The 26,280-nt window shown below is 33.8% G+C and overlaps 1 protein-coding gene across 16 annotated transcripts in view; it reads left to right on the top strand.

The window, feature by feature from the left end:
* The window catches only part of LOC145263650 (5-hydroxytryptamine receptor-like), a 1,538,699-nt gene that overhangs the window by 1,237,141 nt on the left and 275,278 nt on the right, over positions 1-26,280 (top strand). The window lies entirely within an intron of this gene.

The following is a 26,280-nucleotide window of genomic DNA, read 5'->3' as shown; positions in this document are numbered from 1 at the left end:
TCATTTTCACATGCCTTCTGATGGTTTTAGGACTACATTCTGCTGCTGTTTGGCTTTTAAATCGACTTGAACTCATACTGGAATTGTTTTAACTTCTCATAAGGCGATCTAGTTATGGGGTTATATTTTTGGTCGACCTGGACTCTTTTTGTGCCCATATTGATCTGGATTTCTTAAAAAAATTGTGATGACCGTTTTGCTACGATTCACTTCGTTTGCAATGGATCTATGGGAGAGTATCCCCCTATTAAGCTCAAAGATCCTGCCTCTCTCAAACTCTGATAACAACAAGTTGCTTTTAGTAACATAGAAAGATTTCGTATTCATTTTTCAAAACTAGCCGATTTTATAAAAGTGGTCTTATTTTAACCAGGGAAAAATGTATGTTTTTTTTTTTTTTTTTAAATTATTGGATCAGCGTTAAGGTTTTGAATGAAGAAGATTTCATTATTTTTCATCATATTTTCATTTGTTTGATTTAAAAGTCGATAATATGCGCAAACGCTTACTTTCTTAAGTGGTCTTATGATTTTGACCAGGACTGTATATACATAAGTATTAATAAAATAATATATATAAAAATCCAATACGCCAGATTCTTACTTCAGTAACAAGAATGTTTAAACAACGTGGTGATAGAAGAAATACATTTGAACAGTTAAATAAATCATTTGCCCAATAAAGATGAGTAAAGAGATGAAATCCAAATCTAAATTAGCAATGCGTAATGTGTATAAAAATATCGTATATATGTATATATTAATATATTTTTTTCAATTTTTATATATTTTACAAACACATAAATATAAAGAGAGTATTTATTATCTATTATATATATAAAAGTGAACGTGCCCGTGTGTGTCTGTCTTTGTGTGTGTGTCTGCGTACATTTTCCTACGCAATAACTTTGTCAATTTTTAGTCTACAGACTCGAAATTTGATATACAAGGAACTGAAATTTGGGAAAATATTTGTAATCCAATCCAGCCAGAAAGTTGTCTGTTAAAGGATCAAAGTTCAATGATGTGACGTTTGAGCACTCTACCAAACTCATCCGCCAATTTTGGATATCAAAACTTGAAAATTCAGATATAGGTTTCTTGGACCTGGATCTAAAATAACTACTTGATTTGAGCCCAAAACAATAAAGGTTAAGGGGTCATAATAGGGGTCAACATTTTAAAAATTGACTATTTTTTTTTGTTTTTGATTTTTTTATTTTGCTACACATACACCTCCAAACACCCAGGCAACGTCGAGCTGAGATGGTAGTGAGTAAATAAAAATGTAACCTTATAAATAATATATTAATAGTAAATACGAGGTTGATAAGTAGAATAATAAAGTACTAGTATCAATACAAATACAGAAGATTTATAAAGTTCAGATTTGGAGAGAAGTATGAATAACATGTGCAGAGAAAACATTTTTTATAACATGAATAGAGTAACCTGGAAAATCTGCAACAACAAACAAATAGATCCAATATAATAAACATTTGCGGTTCAGTTTAGTACCAACGTGGTGTTTGATAAACACTACTGGGGAGTCATGCTTTAATGTAATGTTTTGATTTTAAATAACACACACAGTGTTTTATGTTAAACAATTTATGATCCCTTAAAATGACTTACTGACAAAAAATATTCTTAGCATCCTACAGTAGATGAAACGCGGAATATTCAGTGTAGCTTAATCGCCGTATATATTTTTAAATTACTAACTAGCTCTACCTACGTATTGAGCATTTTGAAGTAAATACTTAAAGTTTACGCATAAATCTATACTTTCGTATATTAATTTATGTGAGTAAATTAGATAGTTATATATATATATATACATATATATACATATATATATATATACATACATATATATACATACATATATATATATATATATATATATATATATATATATATATATATATATATATACAGGATGATAAAAAAACGGGTCCGAACTCTAATTAGGCCTCGTTTCATAGTGTTTTGTCCGAATGAAATGAAACTTTGGTCATAACTAGTTTATTATATTTCAAAACATCACATCAAAACACTAGGGCCTTTAGCCTTTTTTTCTCCGTTCTAAAGCATGTGTTATAGATGACCTCCGTTTAGCTTCTTTTTTTTTGGGGGGGGGGTCACCTTGTAAATATATATATATATATATATATATATATATATATATATATATATGCGTGTGTGTGTATATATATTGTTATTCTTTATTTTTTATAAGCATTAATATCTAGCGACATATAATTGCTTCTGTTAAACAAATAAGACATGTATCTTACCCTACGTGGGCATCGAATACTCTTTTATTAACCCCGTTAATAGTTCACTGGTTACTTTCTCTTTGCCTATATATATATATATATATATATATATATATATATATATATATATATCACAGTAAACGTAGCTAAACATATATATATATATAACAGTAAACGCAGCTAAACACACACACACACACACACATATATATATATATATATATATATATATATATATATATATATATATATATATATATATATATATATATATAACATTAAACGTAGCTAACCTGCGCAGGAATTGGAAAAGAAAGCCCAAGCTTGCGTTACATGAATTTTGCATTAATTCGATAAACAACTGGAGCGCCCTCTCTTGACCGCGTTGCAAACAATTACTGCAGGACTCATGAAAGCCATCTTTAGTTGCGATTAAAGCGAAAATTACTGGGTGTTTCGTTAAATGGGCAAGTAACGATAAATATGAGGACAATAATGATAATAAAAAAAACATCCAGTAAGGGAAAGAGGAAGAACGATGTGAATGATAAGAATAATTGGGTTTCGACCGACATTTTGTATGTTTTATGGAAGAAAAATAACTCGTGAATAGAGATTTTTAATGACGATTTCCTACATCTTTGATCCATCAGCAGTTGATCGCATCCTTTTATTATTATACTAAATGTGAGTCAATCAACGTGCATATATAAAAACGTCTTTAAAAAACAAATTACTCAAGGAAATCGGCCATTTTTAATTCATGCACACACAGACACACACATATACATATATATATATATACATATATATATATATACACGCACCCCCACACACATATATACATTATATATATATATATATGATGATTGCAACATATTGCCAAACGAGTGCCACTCCCTCAGACACGTAAAGCCCATGAGCCCAAATGCCTGAGGGAGTATCTATACAAAGATGATGTTACAAAGTCTTAGCTTTGTACGACACCTAAGTCTCTCTCACGGTTCAAAATGTTGAGATCCAGCAACAAGCAAGAGCAAGATAGCCAGCAACAAATCAAACTGCAGACCAGCTTAATGCGGGTACTGGTCTAACGCTTTAAGGTTTTTTAATCAGAGATGTGCTTCTCCTAGAAAGGTTGCCTTCACCACGGCTTACGGGAACCCTCTCCACCCCAACACATATATACATACACACAAATATACACGGTGCTAGTTGTCCGTTGACCCTGAAAAAGGGTTCATTCGGCCTTTGAAAGTCTTGTTTTTAATCCTTCAGGGAGACTAACCGCCCTTCTCACCAAACAAGTCTGGTGGGGGAACCAGTTTAGTAGCAGTGAGGCAGGCAGTACTGGGTTACATGGTACCAGTAGCATATGACATGACCTGACCGCATACGAGATTTGCTCTTTGCTTGTAAATAAAAAGACAAGTGGTTTGAACATTATGAAAGTGGTTAACAAATGTCTGTTGGAAATAGACATTTGTAAAGGATATGTACAGGCGATGCTACTGTTGATCCATGGGTAGAACTGCCGACTATCAACGCGATATATATATATATATATATATATATATATATATATATATATATATATATATACAGAGTCTATCTCATTCATATTAGGAAGTGATATACAAAATGCCATTAGCGTATAAAGCTATGCTGTTTTTGTAAAAAAATCGAGGTTAAGCATTTGGACGATTTAAAAATATTGTTAATTCACTACCCCACGACCTAATAGCGAATGGTTAGGAGCCTTAACTGGCTTTTGTCAGGTTTTAAATCCTCACGTATGGTTGTTGCATCGACATACACTACTCTATGTTGATAGTGTATATATATATATATATATATATATATATGCATGTGTGTGTTTGTGTGTGTATATATATAATACATATATATACATTTATATACGTTTATATATATATATATATACATATATATATACACACACATACAAGTATACATACATACAAATATACATGCATAATACATACATGTGTGTGTGTGTGACGTGATTATTACTGGCTGGAAACCCCGACGTTGCTTGGTATAGTTATAGTAATTTTTAACCTGGTTTTCTTTACCCGGTTAAGCTCCTAATATAGTCTCTAGAAGCTTTAATTTGGGAAAATGGCTGTAGGAATTTCAAAATGAATCCTTTATTAAATACCCTGAGGTGGCATGGCAGTTGTTTCGTCAGACACGTTCGGGTTTAATTCTTAAGTTTTTCGTGTATTCAACTTAGTTTCAATATATTGTGAGCGTAATGTTACATGAAATAAATAAATAAAATTGTGAAATAGAAATATATGAAGATTAATTCGTTAACATATGCATCATTTATAGGCAGGAAACGTATCAATATTACGTTTCTTCTTTTTGGAGATAAGGATTGGTTACGTTTGATAATAACATTGTTAAAAGTTAAATTATTATCGATCTATCTGTCTGTCTATCTATTTATTTATCTATTCAATGATATTCTCAAAATAGTTTATATTGGGAGTTATTTATTGGTTATAGAATAAAGTGTACCAAAATTAAAGTGGGTTAAATAAACAAAATGACATTGGGCAGGCATACGTGGAAAGGTCGCACGTCGAGATCCGTGTAGTTTTTGAACTGTGGTCAAGAGGTCGGGAATTTTAGTCAATCGAACAGTTAGAGTTGGGTCATGGAAGTGAACAGGCGTGCTCCAAGCCAGAAGGCGAGGCTCTGAAGAACAGTCTTGTAGAAACAAAATTTAGATCTTTGTGGGAGATCATTTGTTACAACTGAAATAAATTTATATTTTAATTCACGTATTATTTGGATTCTGAGAGTATACTTTTCTCATCTTTGGTGTCATTTTCAAAAAGTATCTGTCGAATTAACCTCCGACCTTCTTGAGGTGTCTTTTGTTTAACATAGGAATACAGACGGAATTTCGAACGGAACCCTTTATTTATTTACGGGGTTGACCTGCTCTCGTTTCGTCAAACATAACTAGATATAATTTCTAAGTAATTCGCAATTGAATCTTCGGTCGCCCATACTCGGAAGTGAACCTTCAACCTCTATGTGGATGTTACATTTACAATTGAGTTTTTTTTTCAAGCATGCTTAAAACTGCAGTACGGATCTTTGCGTTAGTTATCCAAAGAATCCAAACATTAAAAACATTTAAGTATTAAAAATTTGTTTGCAGCCTCTTTGTAGACTTGTATGATTGTTGAATTGAGGTTTAAACGCCGACTTTATTTTATAATATATATATGACATATATATATATATATATATATATATATATATATATATATATATATATATATATATATATACTAGCATTTAAGCCCGGCGTTGCCCGGGTGTTTGGATGTGGATGTTGAGCAAAAAATAAAAGTGGCAGTAGACATGCAGGCTCGAACACGTAGCGCAAAAGAGGAAAATAACGGTGTAAAACCTAACGTTTATGCTGTTACGACCACCGCCAAACCGGAAGCGTATTTTTTTTTTTAAATTAAGGCTAGACAATCTGAAGGAGAGGATAACTCTCAAAAATATCGGCGAAAATATAAGCCCCATCCCTGTAGAAAAGTGCCTAATAGAAGGGTAAGATATTAATGTTTTTAGCCAATTTTTCGATATTTGTTGTATGACAGGTCGAACTTTAAAACAGTATTGATGTTGGTAAAATCCATCGCATCTATTGAAAGTTTAAGGCAGACATGCAAACGGACATACATACATACATTTATATATTGGTAACTAAAAATTTTCGACCCTAACTGATGAAAAAATTTGCCTTATCTCTGAATACGCTTCAGGTAAAATTTCAAATATTTAGACCAGAAATTGTCTGAGTAATTTTGAAGAAACCGCAGAGGTATTTTTTTTTACTTTGACCCCTATTATGTCCCCGTAAAATTTATTTTTTGGGGCTCACATGAAGTTATTACGTAAGGGCCATGTCCAAGGAACCTATATCTAAAATTTCAAGTGCGTAGACCCAAAATTGTCGGAGGAGTTTGGTAGAGTTCTCAAAGGTAAAATCGTCGCAGTTTGACCCCTTACTCGCCAAATTTCTGGCCAAAAACTCATCACATCGATTTTCCCAAATCTCAGTACCCTGTATGTCAAATTTCGAGTCTGTAGGCTAAAAATTGGCAGAGTTATTGCGTAGGGAAATGTACATAGACACACACACAGAAAGACAACTTCACTTATATATATATATATATATACATATATATATATATATATATATACTAGCAGGGGTACCCGGCGTTGCTCGGGTGTTTAGAGGTGTATGCTGTGCAAAAAAAAGCAAAAAAACAAAAAAATGGTTAATTTTTTAAAACTTTGACCCCTATTATGACCTCTTAAAATTTATTGTTTCGGGCTCAAATCACTTTATTAAGTTAGATCCATGTTCAAGGAACCTATATCTAAAATTTCAAGTGTCTAGACCCAAAATTCTCGGAGGAGTTTGGTAGAGCTCTTAAAGGTCAAATCGTTGAAATTTGACCCCTTAACGGCCAAATTTCTGGCTGACACCCGTCACATCGATTATCCCAAATCTCAGTACCCGGTATTTCAAATTTCGAGTCTATAGACTAAAAATTGACAGAGTTATTGCGTAGGGAAATGTACACAGACAGACAGACACACAGACACAGAGACAGACAGACAGACACTTTCACTTTTATATATATATATATATATATATATATATATATATATATATATATATATTAAATTGTATATTGTATCTACAGAGAGAGATAGAATGAAGTAAAATGATGAGATAAATATAAATATGTACATAAAAGGAATAGCAATACATTTAGAAAGCATGTGATACGTTATAAATAAACTCGTTATACCCATTTTCCTTGAATGGCACAAACGTTATATAAAATGCTCATCTTTTTTTTTAGCATTTATCGATTCATGTCTCTTCTTGTATTCCGGTGCAATTAATCCGAAATCTTAATTAACTGCAGCCAATCAATAAGATTTTTTTTTTGTAAATCTAATTTCTATTCGCGTAAAATTATAAAAAAGAAAATTGCCACTTTTTTACATTAAAAGTACCGGGTATTTCATAATTAATTACTTAACATCATTCTTTTTCTCTTCCTTTGCAATTTATTATTCATTTGTGTCTTCTATGAAAACGAGTTCAGAAGAACTCTGTAAATGATGAGTGCGCGTCTAAGTTGCATTAAAACTTGCCGTGCAGCATAATTTGGTGCAGGTTTCTAACAACAGGTTTTACATAGTACATTCTACGTAATAATTATTAAGTAAGAGAATTGAAATTTTATATTAAAATTTAAGTTAACATGTACGATAGCAATTTGACTGTTTTTCGACTCCTAGTTTTTTTTAAATGGTAAAGTGAGTAGGCGTTGATTTCGAGGTTTTCCAGCCATACTAGAATTTTTAAATGTTTAAAAGTAAACGGTATACATTTTCGTAGATGTAACTTATATCACCCGATTAGATCAACGACGAAGAAATGTGATAGCACGCATGATCCATACAGTTGTTGTTGCATATAAGAATGAACCTATGATTTTACTAAAGTCGCGGAAACGTTTATTCTCACAAATTGTATTTCTATCCTTATATAACATAATCAAATTGGCACGCCGATTCCCGTAGGATTACTCAAATTAAGCAATGTTGAAGCCGGTTAGCAGTAAATAGGGTGACGATTTGGAGATTCCAGGTTCTGTATGTGTGGCAAAAGCTGTGAAAATGAGGGCTTACCGGTCAAACAACCTAGGTGTGCGTGTGTGGTTTGCCATCGCTGCGAAGCTAGGATAAGAAAAGAATTCCAAGATGGCGCCGACGGCGTTTTGTAATGGTATGGTCTCGGAAACTCTCGCAAAATCTCGTGCATATATGCAAATCAGTTGGTCTTCGACAACTATAAATTCAGGTCGTTTTGGAAGGCAAGGCGGGAGGAAAGAACGGCCGGTTGGTAATTGTGTACGCTGGATCTTTTTTGGTGGCGTGTCACCGGTTCTGTGTGTGTACTGATCGAACCGCTTTCCTGTCCCTTGCACATTGGACTTTGAATTGGTTTACATTAGACTTACACTTTGAACTTTAAATTGGTTTACATTGGACTTGCACATTGGACTTTGAATTTGTTTATATTGGACTTGCACATTGGACTTTGAATTGGTTTACATTGGACTTGCACTTTGGACTTTGAATTTGTTTATATTGGACTTGCACATTGGGCTTTGAATTTGTTTATATTGGACTTGCACAGTGGACTTTGAATTGGTTTACATTGGACTTGCCCTTTGGACTTTGAATTTGTTTATATTGGACTTGCACATTGGACTTTGAATTGGTTTATATTGGACTTGCACTTTGGAGTTTGAATTGGTTTACATTGGACTTGCACTTTGGACTTTGAATTGGTTTATATTGGACTTGCACATTGGGCCTTGTAATTGGTTTATATTGGACTTGCACATTGGACTTTGAATTGGTTTATATTGGACTTGCACATTGGACTTTAAATTGGTTTACATTGGGCTTTCCCTTTGGACTTTGAATTGGTTTATATTGGACTTGCACATTGGACTTTGAATTGGTTTATATTGGACTTGCACATTGGACTTTGAATTGGTTTATATTGGACTTGCACTTTGGACTTTGAATTGGTTTACATTGGACTTGCACTTTGGACTTTGAATTGTTTTATATTGGATTTGCACAGTGGACTTTGAATTGGTTTACATTGGACTTGCACTTTGGACTTTGACTTGGTTTACATTGGACTTGCACATTGGGCTTTGAATTTGTTTATATTGGACTTGCACAGTGGGCTTTGAATTTGTTTACATTGGACTTGCACATTGGACTTTGAATTTGTTTTGATTGGACTTGCAAATTGGATTTGAATTTGTTTAGATTGGACTTGCAAATTGGATTTGAGTTTAGATTAGACTTCAACTTCAGTATGCACCTTCTGCATTGTTACAGTTGTAATAGACTTCTCCTTGCCACTGGACTCGAACAATACCGATTCAGGACAAATGGGAATTTTGATAGTTCAACCCTTGCGTCACAATTACACGAGCAATAACGCTTCAAGCGGGTATCAATTATTTCTCGGGAGTGAACAGAGGCGGGGTTTACTCTTATGCTTTAAACTTTTATTTATTCAAAAAAGGCACTTTAGTATAGAGACATAAGGAGCTGCTGCCAATATGCGGTCATACTAAGCGGGGCATTGTTTGATCTCATCTTTTTTAATGTCTACCTGTTGATGCATTTATATAAAGAGGAGGGGATTTTAAAGGTTAGCAACTCGATGACAGAAGCGAGTAAAGTAGAAAAGGAACCATTGCAGCAAGTTAATCAAATCAAATTATATTAAAGTACCTATCAAGCCCGAAAGTCATTCAAGGATAAGAGTTAATGAATGCAAGTTGGTAGTCTAGTAATTGTTAATGGTGTAAATTGAGTAGAATTTATTATTCATGAATTTATAAATTTATTGAATTCATAAATAATAAAGAATATCTGACAGAATGATTCAACAAGAACTTGTTTACATTGGATTTGAACACTACCATGTTGTATTCAACCAGGAAGCAAGACAGCAGAACAGTGTTCTACAGGGGAACAGTTCTAGGAAATATGTTTTATTCATGGAATCTGTGTTTAGATTTAGGCACAGTTAGGGAATAAGGACACGTACTAGATGTGACTCAGTGCATTTGAGAACGTGATAAATCAGCAGCAGCGATGTTACCGATTCGAAGAAATTAGTTGCCGCAACAGAAGTATTTGTCAAAAAGTCGTATATGCAAATTAAATGTGGGTGAAAAGAAAAAAAAGGAAAAAAAAAGAGTGAAAATGCTCGCGGGTGAACAAAGTGCGCGTTAAATAAAATAGACGTTCATAGCAAAGAACCAGAATGGCTGTGGCAAATATTCGGTCGAAAGAAAGAGACATACGTGCCCAACTGAAATGGATTGGTGGCAGCGAGAGAAAGTTATGGTAATACATTCTTATGATTCAAAAGGTGAAAATGCTGAACTGGATATTTATATCCAGTTGTTTTATGAATTATGAAAGTAAAGTGTAAAGCCTTTTTACGTTACATAGGGATTGTAAATGAACGGACCTTGTTTTGACTTAATAAACATTTGGGTCCTGCACACGAGACTGCACTCTAAAATTTAAGGACAGGTGCACATGTACATGTATCTTTATATATATATATATATATATATATATATATATGTATATATATGTATATATACATACATATATATATATACATATATATATATACTTTTTACGTTACATAGAGATTGTAAATGAACGGACCTTGTTTTGTCTTAATGAATATTTGGGTGCTGCACACGGGACTGCGCTGTAAAATTAAAGGACAGGTGCACATGTACACGTATCTTTATATATATATATATATATATATATATATATATATATATATATATATAAATATATATGTATATGTCAGTATATGTATATGTATATATATGTATATATATGTATATGTCTGTATATGTATATGTATATATGTATATATATGTATATATATATATATGTATAAAATATATAGATATATATACATATATATACATATATATATATGCATATATATATATATATATATATATATATATACTTTTTACGTTACATAGAGATTGTAAATGAACGGACCTTGTTTTGTCAATGAAAGTTTGGGTCCTGCATACGGGACTGGCCTCTAAAATTTAAGGACAGGTGCACATGTACATTATCTTTATGTATATATATATATATATATATATATATATATATATATATATATATACATATATATATGTGTGTGTATATGTATATATATATATGTATATATATGTTTATATATGTATATGTATATATATGTATACATATGCATATATATATATATATATATATATATATATATATATACACTTTTATAGTAAACAAACTTTGTGTGCACTCGTGTCCTAAAATTCTACAACGGCTTGACCAATGTTTATGTAATTCAACACGGATGTACTCATGCACCTGGCTGTGTTCTAAGATAAGTTTCGTATCGGAATGTCTTTGATTATTATCGATGATCGATAATCGAGAAATCCGATGAAAGTACTAAAAATCAATTTTGTTCAAAGTTAAGTCCTAAATGGCTATCCATAGTGCCAATCACGCACAACTTGTGCAAAGGAACATTTTTTTAATATGTAAATGTACAAGTATTTTTCTTTACATACGAAAAACGTATAGTGTTCTCTTTTTATCATTTCAACACGATTTAAACTTGCACAGTAAATACAAGCAAAATAAAACCGTTTGTAACATTTGGGACTCTTCAACCGTACATGATGTTTTTTTAATTGTCTTCTGTTTAAAAAAAGTTAAATGGTTTTATATATTGATCGTTAAGTATTTTCATTTAATTAACACAGTTTCCCGGACTGATTAATCTGATTCAAGTAACGTAAACGTCTTTACATTGCCTATTGCAAATTATATGAAATGATTTAAATGTTAAACATATTTGATTTGTTTTTGTTTGCAAAGGATTTCAAATTGACATGAAAAATACGAATAAAATTCGTAAAATTCCGATGTAAAAAAAACAAACGAAAAAGCCTTTAGACTTTTGTGTATACTTGCATATTTTAAACACGAAAAAAAATAACACACCTGTAATCACGCAACTCGACTTTTTGCCTCGTGGGGTGCAAGTAACTACATTTTTTTTACTTATTCAATTTGGGGTAAGACATGGATAAAAAATTGACCTAGATTATTGGTTTCAAACTATGAAAACATTAGTTATTATTTTACATGAAAAAAAAAGTAAAACACTTAAGCGAAACTATTTATTTTGGTTTACTATTTATACTATTATACTAGTTAAAGTTTTGCTTTGATTTATTTATGCAGGAACATCGTAAACCGGAACTGGAACCGGATTTATTTACGTGTCGTAAACCAAAAGCGAACCGACGGTTTCAGGGCTTAAGCAATACGATTTGAGTTCTATAACTTTGTATATATATATATATATATATATATATATATATATATATATATATATATATATATATATAGTCATAAACATGCAATACTGTTTCGCTGTTTCACAGCTAATCAGTGTGGCTAGCCTAGAAACTACCTCAATCCAAGATCGAAAACCGATGCCCAAACGACAGTCAAAGCTTCTAACCGTTGCGCTATATGGCTTCTGTCATTCGGGCAGTTAATTTACAAGGTGTCGACAATGTCCAAATACCTTAGCTCAATTTGTTTACACAAAGAGTATGACAGTCATTAATTATGTTATAAATACACACAAAAACATTTCGTTAATATATATATATATATATATATATATATATATATATATATGTGTGTAGTTTTATTAAAGCCAAAAACAATACGGAGGAAGACCGGAAACGATGAAGTAAAAAAGTAAAACAAACAGATGTAGACGAGTATGCTTGAGTAGAGGAGGTCTAACCTTTTTTTACTATCATTCTTCACTTCAATATATAATTATTTATAACCAAGTTGCTGGTATGTCCGGTGTATGTAATGTCCGTGGGTGGTGTTGAACTTTGATTAATTTCGAGAGAAAGGTACCTCTCTTTTTTCAAAATAGAAGACAAAAGTGGATGCAAGATGTTTTTCAATATATCAGTATTATCTTTTTAACTTCATCTTTTCCGGTATTTCTCCACATTGTTTTTCGCTTAAATATATATATATATATATATATATATATATATATATATATATATATATATATATACATATGCATATATATATATGCATATGTATATATATATATGTATATGTATATATATATATGTATATATATATATATATATAAATAGTAGTGACCTAAATCAAGCTGCTGAGGATAAACGCAAGCACAGAAAGGACAGATTATCAACCAGACACACCCAACCCCACCCTACCACCACTACCTTTATCTGCCCAAATTGCACAAGACAAATTGGGTATGGGATTGGGCTCTATGCTCACCTGAGGACCCACAGAAGCCACAACGGAGGATAGTCTTACTCGGACACGAGTGACCGCCGATGATATATATATATATATATATATATATATATATATATATATATATATATATATGAACGAACTGTTTTTGGTGTGTATTAATACTGGTACGTTCGAATTGAAATGCACATCCAGCTCCATGATTGACCAAAAAAAAAACGAAAACCTGCTTGCTATTTGTTCATCCTGTTTACTCGACTTTTTGGCCACTTTCCCCTATACGGCCCTTACTGAACATAATATCTCAACCGAATATTATTCCTGTGTGACCTTTCCCTTATCCCACTGATGCTTGTTGGACATCTGACCTTCACGAATGTCAAACGCGAATCCCAATCATGGCAATCGAATTTTCGTGTACGGACTACCGAATCATGCAATTGCTTTTTTCCCTATCGATTCGCAGAAGCTGTTCTTTGACGAATAGATTATGACATTTATGAAAGGTCTCGTTTTGGTCAGTATATTTCAAAGCATTGCGTGATATGAATAAAATAATACTGAACATTAATAATATTATTACCGTCATCCTGTGCCGTGCACTTGAGGGCATAGCTTATTTATACTACAGCAGTAATATTGCTTGCGTTTACGTTTTTCGATATATCAGTATTATCATTGACTGTGGTTAGAATTGCTTTACTATTTAAAAAGCAAAGATTTATCGTGACTATAAAGATTGACTGTAGCAAAATATCGATAAGGCACCGTCCTTAAAATTCGTTTGTTCTTTCACCTACAGATCGCGAAAACTATCTTTATTCTAAAAACGTGCCAACCATTTAACATACACATATGGCAATTTTAAACTGTATTCGATCTTGTATTCGTGACTTTTTTCGATAAATATTGACTAATCGCATTATTTTGATTCTTACGATGACTATACTAGTTTAAATTGCTACTTTCAAAACGTTTCGCATGCTCAGACCTCAGACTTATTCAAATGTATATTGTCAAGCTTGTATATTATTTCTGTCGAACGTGAGAATCTGCACGGAATTTCAAATCGACTAGTGTAACAGACACTCGTTCCGTGCGCTATAAATGGGTAGACATCTTAATACATTTCGAAAAGTATTTAAAGTGTCGCCCGCTACGACAATTGGACCTACAACATCCAAAAATTCTTATTTTATAATTTAATTTTATTAAGCATTTCATCCATTATACCGGAAGTAAGATATTACTAAGAAGGCCAGGGTTAAGTTAACAGAAACCTGGTAAAAAATAATGTTCAAGATAAAAACAGTAGTCTGAATAGATAGCTGGAAAAATGATTGGATCATTCTACTGCTCCAGTAGGAATCTCAATGAAAATGCAATTCCATATCTAATGAATGAAACAAACAATAAAAGAACTATTTTGGCGGGGACAACTTTTTTTACGCATATAATATTATATAATATTATATACTATTATATAATATTATATAATATTATATACTAACTTTTTCTTCATGCGTCGCCATGCTGCACATCTTCCTTAATATTTATTTTCAATTCTGTCGCAATCATATCATTCATTAATTTATATTTATATTAAAATATCGTTTCTATTATTATTATTATTATTATTATTATTATTATTATTATTATTATTATTATTTTTAGTAGTAGTAGTAGTATTGTTGTTGTTGTTGTTATTACTATTTTTTTGCATTATTATTATTTACAAACTTATAACTATCAGATTTTGACAGTATTACTATTATTTTTATTATTATTTTTATTATTATTATTATTATTATTATTATTATTATTATTATTATTATTATTATCAATGTGATTTCAGGTCGTCTGAAAAGACTTGTTTTCAATCCCTTATGATTTCCGCGGCCTTTAGACCGTTGCTCTGTTAGGTACAACACATATCTTTAGAAAACGCTTCATCTTTGAAGCTGTTGGTCTGGAGCCAGAGTTGACAAAGGTCCTTCAAGAATGAATCCCCTCTCGTTTGAGGAGGGGTTATCAAACAGAATCAAGATTATTATTATTATTATTATTATTATTATTATTATTATTATTATTATTATTATTTACTCATGGCTATTTCTCACACAAGCCATCACCAAGTACGCCTTAAAATGAAATAATATTGTCACCATTTTGTCGCATCTGGGTAGAAAGTGCTCAGCGTTCACTATCTTTTCTTGAGAAATTTCCAACCCGGCTTCAAAACGCACTAGGCGATGCTCTTTTTTCTTCCTTACAACCTCTTTCCTACAAAATAGACGTGAGTAGCATGTCTCAGCTCCATGAGGAGTGCTGGACCGAACTCCAATCGATGGACTCCATGTAAAACTATCACAAAAAAACACTCGATTAGCTACAATCACTATTAACACTTTTCCCTACTCTCTATCCGTGCCGGAGATCCCATGAACCGCTTCTTTATTAGAACTACTCGCAACTGACTCTCTTGACTTGCTTACAAGCCAATTACAATATGGTAGTATTGAAGTCCAATGTAAAACATTTTTTTCTTGAGACATTCCCTTAAATAATCCAAATTCTACTTAATCTACAACATTACCGGTTATTAAACTACCACATTACATCAATTAACCATTATCCTCGAGTGGCTTTAAGGTCCCGATACGTAGTGACTCACTTGTAAAAACCTCTTCATAACAGGATAAAATCCGTTGGTAGTTTTTTTATTTTATGATTACACATATAGAACGATACCTATACAATTCTATTGCAAGTGACGACATATTAGTGTTTAATGCGATCAGGTACTTAAAATTGGATTTGGTTTTAAATAAGAGTAGGACGCACCTAAAGAGTTTTAGCCACTAGGAATGGTCATGATACAACTTAACAACTGTCTATGGCTGTACTAAATTGATACGCAAAGTGATTCTTCTTTTTAAATTATATTCTGCCTCAAACAAGACACATTGCTATTGAAATGTAAGAAGTTAATCTGGATCATATGCATAGGTGCACCTAAGTAGGGGGTTGTGCAACAGCGATATCTTTGTTCACATGAATTTAAATTTCGTTTCGTTGGTCGGGATGAGGAAACAGAAAGAATGAAATGAACTCCAAAGAGAATGAGTTTACGGAAAATAGTTATTAGAGCTGGCCGCTTTCCAAAATCTAGGGAACTATTTAATAAAGAGACTGGACTTTGGTGATTCAGAAGTTGATCGGGATTATTTATGGTTATTATACACCAGTGAAACCAGGTTGCAACGTTGCGGCGATACAACAGAGGATCGTGTTCGGTAGTGTCGTATCTAATTGATCAGTGACTGTATTTTGAGTCCCTGTCTGATAGGGAGATATAAGTTGTTAGTGCGCCAGCCCAGATTTGACAAAAATACACGGTGCGTGAACAAATATGCTTTTCTACAATAAAACTACGTTTTATCTAGTGAATGTGTAGTTGATTAAGGCTAATAATTAATAATGCACTGTCGTCCCATTTAGACATATTTCAATTTGCTAAATGACTAATACAACTTAGACCACTCTCCATACACTGCAACACCTTTATATCTGTCCTAAATGCCCTCACATTTATGATAACGACTACATCAAGATCGGAATTGTTTCAAGGCGTATATCGATTATATAATCGAACGGCAATAAAAAAAAAGACTAATGGCATTTCATCATTGAACCTTGGTGAAAAAGCAACGCATAGAATAGAGGTCATTTTAATAGAATATGATTGAATTACAGTATCGATTATACACTTTATTTACGATGCAATGAGTAGTATTGTTTTTGAGTCACCTTAAATAATGTGTATTAAATAACAAAGAGATGTAATTTGTTTGAATCCCTCTGTTTTATGGGTATATCAACGAGTCATAAACGGCTATCACAATATCAGAAATGGAAATGTATCGATTTTGAAATTTAATGAAAATGAAGTGATCTATTTGTATTTTAAAAATATTTTTAATTGCAAATATTAAAACTATTTTTCATAGTAGATCTTGTATTTTCAAAACGTCTACAAATTGACCTCATGTTTGTGACAATGTTACATAATATATTTCGAAGCACAACCTCTTTATCAAATTGTGAGTGTTTAAAATCTCCTGATGCTTGTACGGACTAGTAATGTTGTTCTGATAAGTGCAGCAAATCTCAACGAGACAAGTATAATTTACTAAATTAAATCCCACGATAAAAAATAATCTACTAAGAAATTTTGAAAGTTTTATTGCAATAAACGCCCTTGCGACATAAAAATAAATGAAAAAAATGGAATATACCCATTAAAATTATATAAACAATTTTCATAAAATTCATATTAGTTTTACTATTGTTTTTAAATATATTAAGTGTGTAAAATTTATTTTATTATTCTATTAATTTATTCGAATTCTTAAATTCAAAGTTCAATACATGTATAATTTTAATTTAAATGTATAATTTTTTATAAGTTTCTTTAACTAATTAATTATGTATTGGAATATTTTTACGACTTAGGATACAGAGTAAAGTAAAATCATATATCTGAGCTTATATTTGTAAATATTTAGCGACTTAATTGCAATAAATTGAAAAGGGCGTGCACAAATGTGCGCAAATGTGCCGAGATACAGAAGGGCAGTTATCTCTCGAATCCACCCGATATCTTAAACAATATACTGGATGCTAACTTGCTAAACACTCAGTATTATCAGGAGAGGATTAAGGATAAGTGGAACAATTCTGAAGAATTAAGTTGTGGCCATTCCTTGCATCTCGGATCTTTCAGGTCAACCTCGATCATAGTCGACCACTGGACTTTTAGCTCAAGCAGACCGAGTAAAGTTGAAATCATATATGAGCATATAATTTTCTTTCAAATGTTATCTTGATTTTTAGAGGTAAGTCTACGTATATATCCTTAGCGTGTTATCCTATTAAGATCGATTTAAAATGTTTGTCCCAAAGCTAAATTTAGATGACCATTCATCATCTCTGAGGAAGTTACTCCCTCTCACTTTAGAGCTTATAAAGTGGTTGTTAAAACTGCATCGAACACTTAGACTTGCTGTACGCCCTCTTGAAACGGAATTTCGAAATATCTTGATTCTCGTTAATGGTTCACACTTATCTCGTATTATGTCTTCCAATGTCCAGTAATTGTTTCAGCCGTGTGCACTCAGAAGATGGAGAATATACTTGTCAAACAGAAATGTCGAACGAGACTTTACTGAAACAGTTCTTCGGGACCAAATATATTGTCAACGCTGACAATTTCTCTGCCAGTGTATAACATAAGATATCTTGTTCTTACGTGGCACGTGATCTGGGTGATGGTTGAGCTGCCAAAGATGATCCTGCCACCATCTTTTTTCAAGTCTCCCAATTTTCTGACTTATTTTGTTTGAAACTCAGCGCTCGACCAGTCCACTCCCTGATATTTTGATTTCATTTGTTTTGCCTTTTCTGCTTTGCAATTGCTTCTGTAAATTCCATTAAACTTTGCATGTTATTTATCTCTCTCCTACAGCCGAATAATTTGATTCGATTTAATACACGTTAGTCAAATAGATTGGATAAGAGGGTCTTTTCAAAATCCAGAGCAGATTAATTTGTTTAACAAGACACACAGGAAGAAGATCGGGGATATATCGACCGAAACGTTCTGAAAAAAAAAGATAGAAAAGTACACTGAATAGATCAAATAAGATGAATAATCAGCCTTCATCTAAAAATTCAGAAACGTCAATTATTTCTTGCCACTATCACAAATAAATAAATGAAAAAATCCAGCATGAAAAAATAATTGAGGATGGGGGGGGGAGATTAGCACCGCTGCGCAATTTCAAATTTCAAATGCATCGGCCTTTATTAATGGAAAAAAAATGTATTTTACTAATGTGCCATTACTGGACGAGATTTAGTTGAATTTAAGCATAGATGTCGATTACAGGCAGAAGACAATAGAGAAAACTGGTCGTTGATAATTAAGAATTTGGCAATATTCCCTGGCCTTGGAAACGGGTGCTAGCATATCGTAAACCAAATCACTTGATATCGTCTTATTACCACGGATCATCCATGATCTAATCAGAACGTAATTTGCTAATTTCTATTGACATATTATTTCGCATATCTCCAGTAGCAATCGCTCGTTTAAACAGATATACGCGTCATCATATAGACTCAGCGTAACCCGGGAATTAATTGAAACATTTATGGAACAACGCCAGTGCCATGCACTTAGAGAGTACCGACGGAGCCATAGATTTGGTAATCCAGGTCAGTTAGTGAAGGTATCTAACAATATTTAAACAATATCTTCATAATATTTCACATAATATAGTTCAGTACTGAAAAGAGAACTTGAATGACTACTAGACACTAGTCTCGAGTTTCTTAATTTGTCTCTGTACAGCCTGCTATGCGGATACGTTTTCTTATAAATAAACCTTGACTAAATATTCGAAATCACATATTATTCGAGGCCCATCTAGTAACAAACAAACACGTTCCATCTATCTATCTATCTATCATGAAATGATTATCACAGCTTGTTTATAGTAAAACAAAAGATACACACTTTCTTTCCATTAACATATTCGACAACCTCTCTATCACACTTTGTTTTTAATACAAAAAAATAGACACGCACTCTTCTGCGATCATCTTGTCCATATATCCATCATTCTCTATATATACCCTACTGATCCATTTGGGCGAAATAAAAATAGAAGGCATAATTTTATTATATATACTAGCGGAGGGGCGCTTAAATATGATATTGTGATTTGTCTAGATTTCGTATATGTTAGTATAGATTCGTGATTTCAAATGTGCTTGGGTGGCATCAGCTAGAATCGTAACCGAATATAAAACTGTAACATTCAAAGCTGGTGACGTTACCACCGTAGAAACGTGACACGCATATGAACTGATTAAAAACTTAAACATAAACTAACATGAATGTGCAAAATCTATGGGTTTTTTTTTAATTTTTACCGATTTTTGACCCATTAACAATTATTGTAACCTGCCAAATACCAATATGAGAACGGTTCGTAAAATCCAATAATTTGAGACCCCTAGCGCCGCTCGGCGACTCTTAGTTTCGAGGCCGATAGACTTTGAAAATATGGAAACAGACAGATACAGATATAACTTATATATATATATATATATGTATATATATATAAAATGAAATAAATATATATATATATGTGTGTGTGTGTGTGTGTGTGTGTGTGTGTGTGTGTGTGTGTGTGTGTGTGTGGATATATCTACTGGTATCCAATCATTTATTTTTCACGCAAAACATTTCATTAAGCATGTTTAAATTTTGGTTCGTCTTTTACAGGTCAGTTTCGTTTTTTATTTCTTCTCGCAGCATTATATTGTCATGCATCCCCCCACCCATGCAAAGAAATTACAAATTTTCCTGTATAGTATATGCACGAAAAGAAACTCTATTGACATACTAGTAACCGTTTGTTTCTGCGTAACGAAGTGGACATGTAAATATGTATCGGAATTTTAACATACAAAGGGTTTGTTTTGTATGAAAAATAAAAATTTTACTTAATATGTTATATTTTATACTTTATATACGCTTTTTTGTTGTATGTAACATACATTTAGCTCAATAGCAAAATTTCAAAGACGATAATCGACCAAGTTTGCCACTATTCACTTCTCTAATCTTGAGCACGTGGTGCAATGGAGAAAGTGCTGGCTGGTTAATTAAAATGCATCGAAAACCAAGCTTTTATCTGTACATTATCCACGTTCAAGTCCCAGCTGGCATCAATTGAAACGAATGACACTTTTCTTGCTGGAGACTCCATGTTTTGACAAACTTCTTGTTCTTATCTTTTCTCCTAATCTAAGATGGAATACCTACATCAAATCTATTGCAAAGATCGCTGAAAAAAAGGCTGGGATCGTTCTACAACTCCAGTAGATTTCCCACTGCGGATGCAATTAAATACCTGAATAAGAGTCATGTAGTTCAATAATAGAATACTGTTGTCAAATCTGGATAAGAACTGCATGAAGTAGACTAGTGACGGATGCCTTTTCCCGTCTCTGAAAACCCCCTTCCACAGAATAGACGTTGCGCGCTTGTCTTTACTTCATGGTAATTTTATTGGAAAGTGTTCTTCTGAGCTCCAATTTATGGCAATTGCCTGGCTTTTTTTTTACACAGTGATCACCACTTAGCAAGGCCCAGAAGCCACTCAGGGATAAGGGTTATTGCAAGTACATTACGTTAGTGTGGAGATTTGATGAAGTGTTTACTTAAGGGGGCAGTCATTATGAATTTGTTAACGTTGGACTTGAAGACATCCAAGTTGTAGTCCGGTGGGAAGCAGGCAGACGGAACAGAGATCCACAGGCGTGCGGTTCTAAGAAAGAAGCTTTGTTCATGGAATCCGCGTTTTGATTTAGGCACAGATATAGAGTGGGGGAAATTTTTCACAGTGGATTCAGCTAGACGGGTGTTTTTCGTGAAAGATTGGCGAGGGGGGGCATGTGCTTGGAGTTAAGACGAGCACCTGCTATGGAAATAACGATAAAACAAGGATAGGCTCGCAACGTTTATTCTGTGGGAGAGAGGTTGCAAGGTAGAGAAAAGGGCATCCCCCACTAAGCCACGAAGTCTATTTTGTACTCTGTCAAGGCATGATAGGCTGTTTTTGGCCGCTCCTGCCCAGATATGGCAACAGTATTCCATCCTTGGAATACTTGGCTTTTATATAGATAGAGAATTGCATCAGTAGTGAGATATCTTCTGGAGCGGTAGAACGATCCCACCATCTTTCCAGCGACCTTGGAAACAGACTTGATATACGTGTTCCATTTCAGATCAGGAGTAAAGGTCAAACCCAGAAGCTTGTCAAAACACGGGGCCCCACCCAGACGAGAGCCATCCCTCACAATTGATGCCAGCTGGGGATCAGAGCGTTGATGATGTAAGGATAGGAGTTTTGTTTGGGATGGATTAAAGGTAACCACCCACATCTTCCCCCACTGAACCAGGCGCCCGAGATCAGAGGAGAGAGAATCAGAGAGAACTTTGTCATTTACAGCCTTTGATTTTTTGCCGTAGATGGTCGTGTCATCAGCATAGATGTCAACGAATGATTTAAGTATGTGTTTAGGGAGGTCATTGATATAGATCAGGAAGAGAGTTGGGCCCAGGATTGAAAGACTCCTGCTTTTATATTGCAGGTCTCCGATTTTTGTCCATCTACCACTACTCTTATTAGCCTATCGGAGAGAAATCATTTAATGATTGAGAAAACATTTCCAGTTATACCGTAGCTGGACATCTTGTGAAGTAGATCCTTATGCAATACCTTGTCGAAGGCCTTTGATATGTCAAGAGCAAATACCCTAGAAAGGAAGCCTTTTTCCAGAGATTCACTAATCCTGTGGGACATAACCGTCAGCACATCTGCGGTAGATCTTGCAGAGCGGAAACCATATTGCGTCTCACTAAGAAGGTTATTCCTGCTGAGGTGGTTGACTATTTCTGTATTTAATATGGATTCCAGCAACTTACTCATAACACACAGGAGACTTATAGGTCTGTACTGAGGGGGAGATGACTTATCACCTGAATACCTAAATACAGGGCAAACTGATGAGGTCTTCCAGGGAGTCGGAAAGCACTTCTCCTTAAGGCAGCGCTTAAATAGTTTCGTAAGTATGGGAGCAAGTTCCGGTTGAAGCGTTTTAAACACTATAATTGGGATGCCATCTGTGCCAGTTGCTTTACTGGAATCTAGGTTCTTTATTAGCTTGGCGACATCATGCACGGATATTTGTATGTTACCTAGCTTGCACAAAAAAAAAAACTGAAACCACTATCAATAATTTGCCTCACTCTTTATCTGTGCATAAACATACACCTTGATTCCATGAACAAAGTGTCTTTGTTAGAACGGCACGCCTTTGGAACTATTCCGTTTTCCTACATTCTAGCAATATGGCCTTCTTCAAGGACAACGGGAACAAGTTCTTGATAAGCCGCCCCTTTAAGTAATGCAATTTACAAAAGTTCCACAACTAACGATGATTACGATATTGCCCCATGGGCTTCCGTACACTCCTGCACCCTAGTACTAAACGGGGCCGCGTGATTTATATTTTTCATCCGCAGAAGGATTCTCACTGAAACCCATGGTCATTAAACGCTTTTATCCACGGCGAAACGAAAATCAGAGGGATCGACTCATTGGTCATAAAAGAAAAGTTAATTTTAAAATGCCGAATTGATTCCTAAGTTTTTTTGCTCGTAAGTATTGGCCGGGAAATATCAGAAGTTAGGTTGAAACGTTGTACAAATAGCAACCAAGTTGAAAGCATTGTTCTGTATAACCAAAATTTTACAGAGCTTGTATCTGTGATTATTTCTATCAAATTAGCTACTCCGAACTTTCATGAAGAAAATGAATTTCTCAGAATATAATGTAGAAAAAAGATACGACGACACTGATTCGCCACCATAACATGGCCCTATTTACGTCTCATATAAAGAAGTACTTGTTGAGCGGAATTCTTCTATAATATTCTTAAGTTAAATAAATAAAATGCCTAACCAACCCATTCTTTCTCTTGGTGACAATCGTCGTCCTACTGACGATCCCTTTGATGATAGTTCTCTAGTGACCCCGAGGCGTTTTTAAGCGGTTTTAATCAAGCGCGGACGCGCGTCTGCAAACGTATACGAAAATGCGAAATAGCGATATTGGAAGTAAAAACTATAAAAAGGAGATAGATCACGTAAGAGTCGTAGGTGACGTTAAAGAGGATGCTCGAGAAACGATCACGAGAGACACGTCAAAGCCGTAACGGGAAGTCACCCGTGGTGGAAGAGTAAGGAAATAGATATCGTTGTATATCAGAAAAAGACAGTTGAAGTTATTTTCTCTTCTTTGTCTACTTTGCGACTGAGGCAACAACGTGTTGGATAACGTTACACGTTGATATATTAGTAAGAGAAACCAAATAGCCCACTTTCCCTTGCTCTCTGGCTTTTTTTCTTTTCGTTTTTCCCCCTTCTTTATCTCTCTGTATCACTTTATCTTTTGGTGTATGTTTATATAGCTCAACAACGCGTGCACTCGTTCGTCATTTCATCTCCCGTTATAGGATAGTTGTCCACACGATAGTGTTTGCATAGATCACCTCTTTTCATGACAGTCCAAGCAGAAGAGTGCATTTTCAATGGAAATTTCCATTATGTAAAGAATTCAATAGAAAACTCAAATCCATTACAGTAGCCAATAAATGTCAGAAAAAGCGGAATAATGATCGCATAGTTAATTGAATTACGTCGCATTCTTATGACTATTAATTTTAGCACGTTTGGGTTTCCATAGAAACCGGACTCAATGTCTTCAGTTAAAATAAGAACAATAAAAAATAACAGTTGCAAGAGAAACGTGAAACATTAAATCGAGTAAAGATATCCATAAGATGCGGCTGGTTGATTAGCGCGTTTAACGCTGGTCATTTTTCTTATTTGGATTATTTGGACTACTGCCCTCATCTTGAGTTTTATTCGCAAAAAAGTGTCTGATATGTACGATTAGATAGTCTTGGGATATATGTTCAAGAAATACTCTAATAAGTCGAATTACTGAACAAATGATCGTGTTCGGGTTGGTATAACCTTAGCCTGGGGCTTTCAACGTACATTTCTAGGCGGGCATATCAGTCAGCATTTATGGCTTTACCAATCAACCTCTTCTTGTAGGAGTGTAACATTCTTGTAGGAGTGTAACATTGTCGTTACATACAAACAAAAGTGAAGAAATACATTTAAATCTGGGTAAGCATCTTTTCCCTTTAAACCTAAATATTCATCATCCTTATTTCGGCACCACTTAAAAAAATGTCTCTCGCTGCCAGATGTGTATTTTACACAATCTGAGAAAGCCTGAAGTAGAACATAAAATCACTGTATATGATTTCAGTAAAAATTATTGGTACAGCGGTATAACGCTAGGACGGAAAATCGAAACTACAGATTGTATTGGATGTCTTATATTCGATACATAAAATATATCAGACAAACGATAAACATTGGATACAAGTGTCACTGATTATCTTGCACTGTTTCAAATTGTAGCGTTAAAGAAAGAGTGAGAAAATATATATAGAGAAAGAGAGTTAGAAAGACGAACTGCTATTCAGAGACAGATTGACATTTGAACATATGGATAGAACCTTTTACTAATGCGTCTCAAGACCATGGTCCTCTATAATGTAGGGGTTTAAAAACTTGTGAATTGGGCGATTACAGTCGCTAACAGATATGAAACGTTGAATAATATGGGCCGCAGATTAGTGAAGTACAATTAGTTGTCCAATATGGCGGCTTAAAACCTAATCATTTGCATTAGACTTGAAGAGAATCATGTCGTAGTCGATTGCGATGAAAGCTCGGGGTATTTTGATCAACGGAAATGGTGTATTAGGAAATAATATGTTAGTGGGAGTTCTGTATTGCTTTTTTCTAAGATCGAGGAAGGGAAAAAAGTTTCATGTAGTTGTAACTGGAATTGATTTTGTTGTGATATTTATAAAGATTGGATTCAAATCGACCGTCAAGCGTGAGGTTAGGGATACAGTAAGGGAAGGGTTTGTAACATTTTTTTTTGTATGGAAAATGGCTGTAAGAATCGAAGAAGATACCAATCGTAACTTGCTTTTAATTACATTTTTAACTTCATCACTACATGAAAGAATGTTCCAAGCAAAACTTTTATAGAAATGACAGTCCTAGTGCAACGTGGTCTTTACGCTGAACCGAATTAATTACAGTTCACATATGTCTCTGACCCCCACGTCGTCCCGCACCGTCGAAAAGAAAAAAACAACAACAATGTAGATAAATTGACCCGTCTTTACATTCTCTTTAACACAAGTCGTTTATTACAGTTATTCTTTCTCACCGT

This window comes from Euprymna scolopes, chromosome 39 (assembly GCF_053919585.1).
Source record: "Euprymna scolopes isolate OS-2025 chromosome 39, ASM5391958v1, whole genome shotgun sequence".
NCBI lineage: Eukaryota > Metazoa > Mollusca > Cephalopoda > Sepiida > Sepiolidae > Euprymna > Euprymna scolopes.
The sequence above is the reverse complement of the archived record's forward strand: the minus strand, read 5'-3'. Positions and strand labels throughout refer to the sequence as shown.